The following is a 9,088-nucleotide window of genomic DNA, read 5'->3' on the forward strand; positions in this document are numbered from 1 at the left end:
CTGAGCTGCCATGACTGTGTGCTATCTGGAGTGTATTCGGAGGGAGCAGATTATGTGCTGCTCCCCCTTGTGAGCGGGGAGCTGCCAGGCACGGCCCAGGTGAATTAACTGGTGGAACAGCCTTTTCCGACGTAAAGCCTGTGGGGGACCATTTCCGGCACTAATTTGTCGTTATGTACCAGCCGGGGTTTCACCGGGTCAGCCGTCAAGAAGCATCTGGAAAGGCGCACCCTCAACAGCATTTAAACTTTCACCCGTTAGATCACTAATATGTCACTTTTTCCATTCCAGTTTGGCCATCCCATGGATTAAGGCTACCAATGCTATGCATATGTAGAAATATGCCTACACACAATGGTAAGCATAAAAATGTATGAATTTAGGCAGGATATGAATATGGAGAAAAGTTATTTATATAGATACATAGATACATAGAACATACAGTGCAGAAGGAGGCCATTTGGCCAATCGAGTCTGCACCGACCCACTTAAGCCCTCACTTCCACCCTATCCCCATAACCCACTCACCCCTCCTGACCTTTTTGGTCACTAAGGGCAATTTATCATGGCCAATCCACCTAACCTACACATCTTTGGACTGTGGGAGGAAACCGGAGCACCCGGAGGAAACCCACACAGACACGGGGAGAATGTGCAGACTCCGCACAGACAGTGACCCAGCGGGGAATTGAACCTGGGACCCTGGCACTGTGAAGCCACAGTGGTAACCACGTGTGCTACCATGCTGCCTGAATGGCCACAATGGGAAACCCCATTGGCCGACTGCCGTAACGGAAACCTCATTGGCTGGCTGCGGGAAGGGTAAATTCCGCTGCCAGTGGGGTAGTGCCGGGCAGGAAAACGCAGCGAGGGGACTGGAGAATCCCACCCAGAAACCTTTTCCATTGATGGGGTAATATGGGACAAGAGGACACAACATCAACATCGGAGCCTGTCCCTTCAGGAGTGAATTTAGGAAACACTTCTTCATGCAAAAGGCAATAAAATGTGGAAACTCTCTCCTATAAAAAGCTGCAGATGTCAGCTCAATTAATAATTTGGTATCCGAGATCAATCGATCATCATGAGGATGAAAGGATATGGAATAAGTGCAGATGGCTGGAGTTGGTACAGATCAACCAACATCTTATTTATGGTGGAGCAGGCTCAAGGGAATTAATGGCTTTGTGCTGTTCCTATTTTCCTATGAAACTTAATTTTGTATTTACTCTGTGTCATTACTTAATCAAATATCTTTCAAAAATCTCCAAGCATGACATCAACTGTATCACCTCGATCGAACCTCTATACTCCATCAAAGAACACAATCACATTTGTCAAACACAGATCACCAGATTATCTGCATCTTGTGATGGTTTAATGTGTTGATTATTCCAACATAGGACAGGTTGTACATGGCTGGTGGAAAGAGCAAGTTTAATTTTTTTTTTAATGTTCCAAACACTTTGCCTCAAATACTAGTCAAGTTCTATTTGCATTTTGAACAATGCAAGATTGTGTTGTGAATTTAGGAGAAGGGCATAATGTCCATTGTGCAATGTGTTGAGAAAGTTTTCTCTTTATTTCAAACTGTTTTTAAAATTAACTTGAGTTGAAATGAAAGTTGCCCACCTTTAACAAAAGAAAATATGAGTACCTATGCCAAAATCTTATTAGCTTAGGATCCCGACATATTCCTGTCCTCTTCTGGCTTTCCCTGGGGTAACATTGAAGACAAGCGGGCAATTCCTCAGATCTGTTGGTTAAGTAATTGAGAAGATGTTGAGGTCGTTAAGAAGCCAATTATGAGCTGCTTTAGCCTGGAGCCTTGGATTTACATGGAACCTATTTGCTCACCTGTCAGCCAATTGCCAGGATTGCCAAGTTTGGGGCAAGACTGTAGAATTTTTTCAGTGAAACTAACAAGCTGGGGAGGGCCCTGATCTGTTATGTTGAAGAACTCCGGCAATTGTTATTGAGAAACCGCTGTTCAAAAGCACCGCTTCACTCAAAGAGTTCTTTCTGGACTGGTGGTGACTAACTTCTCGGAAAGCTGGCTAGAATCTCACTCACCTCCCAGCTGCACTTCCCTGCTGCCGAACTTCATCACGGCATGGGAGCAGCATATGTGGCTCCACTCTCTACCTCTGCTGAGGGGCAGAGCAGAGGCTATAGCACTTCCAATTGTAGCATCAGGAACCAACAGCAGAGGCTGCTTTCTCCTCAGCCCCCTCTACAGGGTGGAAGAGCTGGACACTGGGGAACTGAGATCCAGCTGAAAGGGGGGTGAGTGCAAAGGCAGAAGATTAGTTCTCTCAATATTTCTCAGCACTATTGCCTCAGGAAGGTCAGGATCTGAGATTGTGGCATTCAGCAACACCATACCACTGCCCCAAAACAAAACCACCATCCCAGTGGATCAGGTAGGCACCCAACTGTTGTACTTTTTTGCCTCAGAGATATGCAGAAATGACACACCTCAGTTTCAATGTGTGCATGAGCTTTATTCAATGCTTTAAAATGTGAGCTCTCATGCTAACAGCAGCTTGCCTATCGTTTAGTTTCTTTAAGTAACCACATCCAGGCCTAACAAATCATACACAGTGAGCAGTTAACAGAAACATATAATCAAACACTGAACAAATCAAACTCTTTGTCCTTTCCCTCGAAGTCTTAAAAGCAAACATGTGCACATTGAGTATTTCTTAGAGTTCAGTTTTTCTGTTTTCTCTCAGTATAGAGATATGTGACATGAAGGTCTCCAATGATGGTGCTGAGATCTACAAATTTGAGATTGTTGCTCTGCATGATACACAACCTCGAAGTTGAACTGATGCAGATGACCTGGCCATCCGTAAATGCAGAGAGGCCAATGACCAAATCCTATGTGTTTGATAATGTAGTCAGTGCACAGTGATCAGTGCGGAGAGTGAATTTTTGCAACAAAGATACATGTGCCAATGTTCACAACTGTAGTTGTGCCCAGTGTTTCCCGTTCTCCAGTAGAGTATTTGCATTCAGTTTCAAAAATGGACATAAAGATTGGTTGTTCACTTCCTTCAATATACGGAGAGAATACAGCTCCAATTGCATCAGTTTTCACCTTTAAAGTGTCAACTGCTCTTTGTCCAAAGATGTGCAGGTTGGGTGGATTGGCCATGATAAATTGCCCTTAGTGATCACAATTGCCCTTAGTGTTGGGTGGGGTTACTGGGTTATGGGGATCGGGTGTAGGTGTTGACCTTGGGTTGGGTGCTCTTTCCAAGAGCCGGTGCAGTCTCGATGGGCCGAATGGCCTCCTTCTGCACTGTGAATTCTATGTTAATCTATGTTGTGCGAATGTCCATTCCCATTCTGCATCTTTGCGCAGTGGCTTCCGAAGAAGTTCTGTGATTTTGATGAGCTTTGGAAAGAGTTTGTTATAAAAGTTGGCAGTACCAAAGAATAACGCCAACTCTTTCAAGTTGGGCAAAATTGGAAGTGCATAAATGGTTTTGACATATGTTGTCACAGGCTTTACTCCAGATGCTGTCACTCTGCACCCTATAAAGCCAATCTCAGTCCTGCAAATGTGTATTTGTCCTTGTTGTGTGTCACATTGTGTTGTATGAGTCGAGTACATTTCACTGTTAACTGCTGATCCTATTCTGTTTTGTCCCTTCTATGCGAATGACTGAAGATATAGGTCAAATAGATCTGTCAACGCCTGTCAAGACTGACAGAACAAACGTCTGGAAGGTACTCGGTGCTGAATTTAGTCCACGGGGCATTCTGCAGTACTGAACCGCAACTGTGAGTTACAAAAGCTGTGCTCCACAAGTGCTTTCTGAAGATAGTTCCATCTCAAATGGAGCTCCCCAAAGACTTGAAGAGGCATGAAATTATGATAATTGTTCTTGGATCAGAGGAAGTGGATTCTTGTCTGGAATTAAGACTTTGTTGAAAGCGTTAAGGTCAATGCATAGTCTAAGTTGGCCGTTTTTGTATTGATATTGTCTGTTTCAAATGGTTTCAGCTCCTTCGACATTGCAGCACAACTCCAATCTTTGAAAATTTTGCTTAAGTGGCATGGGGAAATGCTGTAGGACATTCCAAACCTGTTTAAAAGCAAATTACTGCGGCTGGAGTCTGAAACCAAAAAGAAAATGCTGGAAAATCTCAGTAGGTCTGGCAGCATCTGTAGGGAGAGAAAAGAGCCAACGTTTTGAGTCCAGATGACCCTTTGTCAAGCTGTCGAACCTGTTTCCTTTGACCACCTGCCATGACCTTGTTCCAATTAGAAGAGTTGCTTCAGGAGTCTTGAGCCAGGTATACAAATGACATCTCCACACAGCAGAGCTGTGAGAATGAAGTTTTGTCTCCGGAGGATGAGAAACAGGGGCAGCAGTTGCTCTACCTGCATTTGTGGAGCTTGGCATTCAAACCCTTCTCAGTCCCACAATCCTGCAGCAAAGCTAAACTTTGGGCTCCTCTTCAAATGGACTGCCAGCGTTTTGCAGGCAGCCAGAGGTTGTATGGAACACACATCAACTAGTACGCAAAAAGCTTGGAACTTTCTCCTTAACTGTGGGTTTGCTTACACCACATGGACTTCAGCAGTTCAAGAAGGTAGCTCACCACCACTTTGTCAAGAGCAATTAGGAATAGGCAATAAATGCTGACATAGCCAGCGACACCCACATCCCGTGAACAAAGAAGTTAAAAAATATATATCCTGCTCCCATTCGCACTGCATCATGGCAATTACCCGGGGTCTTGTTACGACCAGCCCCAGGTGAGGTTCCCCAAATGTTGTTGATCCGGGCGATACCCCTCGATTTGTCATCATGCAGCTGGGATACCCCAAGTTGTTACAAACCAGGGTGAGGAGGGATGACGGAGTCTTTATTCAACTCACCCTCTGCTGGCAGCAACAAAGGATTTATCTAACAAGATTCCATTTGCCTTGATACTTTTTACAGACCCAATAGTTATGTTTAAAAATGAGACAATTTAACCTGGTTTTCTTGAATTAAGATAGCATAATCAGTACTGTTATGAGAACACCCCTGGAATTATACATGGAAATATCGGAATTTAAAAAGACCTGAATTTTATATTTTTAAAAAGGAGCCAGGTCCCAAAGATTGTCAAGGGTGTACTGCAGTCCATTGACAGGAATGGCTGCAGGGTCTTTCTCTCAGGAACAATGGTTCCAGACAAGGTCATTCTAAAAGAATGCAAAGACTGATTACCACCTCTGATAAAGACAAAGAAACATAATGGCTACCTCATCCAAAGACCCTGGGTGTAATTGCCTAGACCGACTAGTGGACCCCAGTACAAATGCACAAAGATAGCAGTTAAAAGCTAACTGAGAGAGCTGCCCGGAGTCCACCTGCCTGCCTGTCAGTCTGTGTTTGTGTGCGTGCTGTGAGGAAAGCAGCTGGTAGCTCCTTGCCACACTGAAGGTGATACAATAATTGAGGCAGGGACCCAGCAAAAATAGCAGGCTTTTGCAGGAACATCTAAAACTCTTTCTCTGACTGTGAAAGTGCATCAGTCAGCAGAAGGATCACAGCTAGAAAAGGAACTTCAATCCCCCTACTGAACTATGGAACACCTGAACAAAATAATTAACTATTCGCCAGCAGAAGTCAGCTACTGGAATCAACTTGTATCGGCCACAGTTTTTATCATCTAGTCCTCACAACTCAAGGACAGTTCCGCATAACGTTTTATTTATACTTACTACTGGACTCAATTCTTACTTCGACTCTGTCTGAATGTAGATGCATGTGTTTTACCATTTTGCCTTACCTTTCTAGTAGTTAATAACCTTACTCTATCTTAACACAAGAAAGCCTGGTAAAACTGGGACCTTTTTAAAACATTACTAGTCGGTCCAGAAAGGTATCCAAGGGAAAGGCAACCTTGTTATATTAGAGTGGGTGGGGTGGGTTCTGAAAGAGCCAGCAACGGCAGCTCTCCAGAGATCTGGATAGCCAGAAAAAAAAAGAACCCCCCCCAAAGATGCACCGCCCCCCTCCTCCCCCATGGGAACCCCCTTTCCACGTACACGCAGGAGCAAAATCTCCCCCTGCACCCGCATTGCCTTTTATGGGTTCTTGCAGACATTGGTGCAAATTATGTAGCCATCTCTGGCTGTGAGTCAAGTCACACTTTATATGGTTTCATTCAGAATTATAGCCAGTAGCTTTAAAATCATTACTTGATATAAACCAACATGTTTTTGTGACAATACTGAGTTTTATGGTGCTGACCCATGTGCAGGAATTTCTGACCCTTCCCGGTGGCAGGAAATTCTGGCCACTCCGAAGGCAACTCCTCACAACTGGCTCCCTGTAGTGGGATGGGCAAGCCACGCCAAATGCCATAGACATTGGTGCGACTGGAAGATCCTGCCAGTGGTAAAATGGTGAGCCGCCTCTGCTGCCAGAAAACACACCGTTGGTGGGTCTGGAAAATCCCACCCATGGAAAACAATAGGAGCAGCATTTACTTATTTTTCTTTACTGATCATTCATTCCTCAATGACATTTTGTTCCTGCTTCACATTTCCTCAGAAAGAACAGGCTGACATTTGTTAACTTAGCAGATAAACAGTGATCTGAGAAAGAGACTATTTTGACCTTATGGGCATGTAATGCTTTGAAAATGTGATGTCCTGAGGTTTGGCACTTTGGTAACGTAATGAACCCATGGCAGGCCCATGATTTTTCATGGCATCCAGAGGCTTTGAAATTGGGCAGGATTTTCTGCACCTCCTGCGCTGTGTTTTGCGGCGGCAGAGGAGGTCCGCCATTGGATGGCGGCGGGATCTTCCGCTCCCGCCGCTGTCAACGGTTTTTCCTGTTATTCACACCATTGGCAGCGAGGGTGGGTCCTTCTGCAGGAGCAGATGATCCCGCCAGTGAGACTGGTCGAAAATCCCACCCTGTATGCTGTACGAATATTGGCATACAAATGCTGAACACATTTATTTAAAATTCCTTTGCCTGCCATTTTCACAGAGGTATTTACATCATAAGCCTTATCAATAATGAACTAAAATGTAGAAGAGTATGTTTAAGTTATAATCTCCAAATTATTTTTGCTTTGTCTGTAATACATTAAACAATGAAGGGTGCATGAAACCTAACAGCAAAGAGACAGAACATATTGATCTAACTTAATAGATATTTCATCATCAAGGGCATCACGGTAGCATTGTGGATAGCACAATTGCTTCTCAGCTCCAGGGTCCCAGGTTCGATTCCGGCTTGCGTCACTGTCTGTGCGGAGTCTGCACGTCCTCCCCGTGTGTGCGTGGGTTTCCTCCGGGTGCTCCGGTTTCCTCCCACAGTCTAAAGATGTGCAGGTTAGGTGGATTGGCCATGATAAATTGCCCTTAGTGTCCAAAATTGCCCTTAGTGTTGGGTGGGGTTGCTGGGTTGTGGGGATAGGGTGGAGGTGTTGACCTTGGGTAGGGTGCTCTTTCCAAGAGCCGGTGCAGACTCGATGGGCTGAATGGCTTCCTTCTGCACTGTAAGTTCTATGATAATCATCTATTTCAATCCTTATAGGAAATCACTAATGTCCTGAACATACATGACATTTGATGGCAGAGATCATTTAATACTGCTGCCTGAAAGAAAGAAATAATGAATACTGTGTCATGTGTGGGTATGTACAAGTATATACAATGTCAGATAATTAAGTAATAGAGAAGCAATTTTAAATTCACCGATAATTAGTATAGAACCATTTAAAATTAAATACGTCTTGCAATAAAAAAAACAATTTTGAAATTACATATGCTTCCATAAAATACTTCATGCTTCTGATAAATGTCATGTTTTCTACTTAGCAGACAAACTTACACAATGCTAATTATCTCCGCCATTGTGAACGCTCTGTCATTGAAATGATTGAGGGGCTTGTAAGGTTCACAGCATTTATCAAAGAATACCCTATCACCACCTAGTGGACATTTATAAATTGTTATATTAATAATTTTTTTAAAAATGCATTCATTATAAATCAATCTTGAATAATTATAGGCGTATTTCAAACGGCGCATGATAGTCTCATAGATTAAATGATGGCATGTTGCTTGACCTCATGCATAAATCTTCGCCGTGTTTCTTTATGCACTAATAATGCCCTTACTGGCCAAGTCTCCATTAGTCTGTTTTGTTGTAATGAATGTGGTGATGTTATTTATGTGCTAGTTATGGGAAGACCCCTTCCTCATGAGCAGAATGCTTATGACAGAACATAGATCATTTGCCATGTTGCTTCAGACAGCTGTGGTTTTCAGCTGTCGAGGGTATACAATAATTTCAACCAGCTATTCACAAGGCCTATAATGAGCAACAGGAATGTTAACTGTTTCTTACTGCTGCAGTGTGAAAGAAAACAAGATAAAAAGAAATCCAACTTGTCATGTTCGTAATACTCTTTATTAGTATCATTTATTGAAAGCCAGGGGTACTTGTTGAATAATAAATCTTTCCAATTTCTAATCAAGAGAACAAAGTTGCGAGTGAAATGCTGGAATTGAGGTAGAAGGGAGGAATACCTTTTCATTTGTAAACCCCAAAATCTTTCCATGCACAAAGAGATCCTCAAGTATTCAATTGCCTTTGTGATGACAAGAATCCATTTGGCCAAGGAATAAAATTTGAATCTGTGAATTACAGTTCATGTTGTGGGATAGAATCCTTCATGAGCACTCTCCAGAGAGTGAAACGTAACCTTGAACAAAAGACAGGGAAGTGGGTTCTGGGGTTAGAGGAAAGAAAAAGCCATTTTCTCCCCCCAAAAGGTGTATTACTTTAATTCTCCTTCTGTACCATCAACTGTATTTTGAGCAACCCTAATGTTCCGGATTTTTCTACTCTGATAGAATATTGTAAATGTTTATAATTCTTTGAGTAAATATTTTCTTCATGATACCTGCTTCAAATATGCTTGACATTATGCCATGTTGATATGGGTTTATATTATATATATTTTTTGTTGCTTTGATGTGGTTTTCCTCAATCACCACCTTCCGTAAAGTTTGTCATTTTTTTTTGTGGTTGTTATATTGTCGTGCATGCGT

The sequence above is a fragment of the Scyliorhinus torazame genome, chromosome 22 (assembly GCF_047496885.1).
Source record: "Scyliorhinus torazame isolate Kashiwa2021f chromosome 22, sScyTor2.1, whole genome shotgun sequence".
NCBI lineage: Eukaryota > Metazoa > Chordata > Chondrichthyes > Carcharhiniformes > Scyliorhinidae > Scyliorhinus > Scyliorhinus torazame.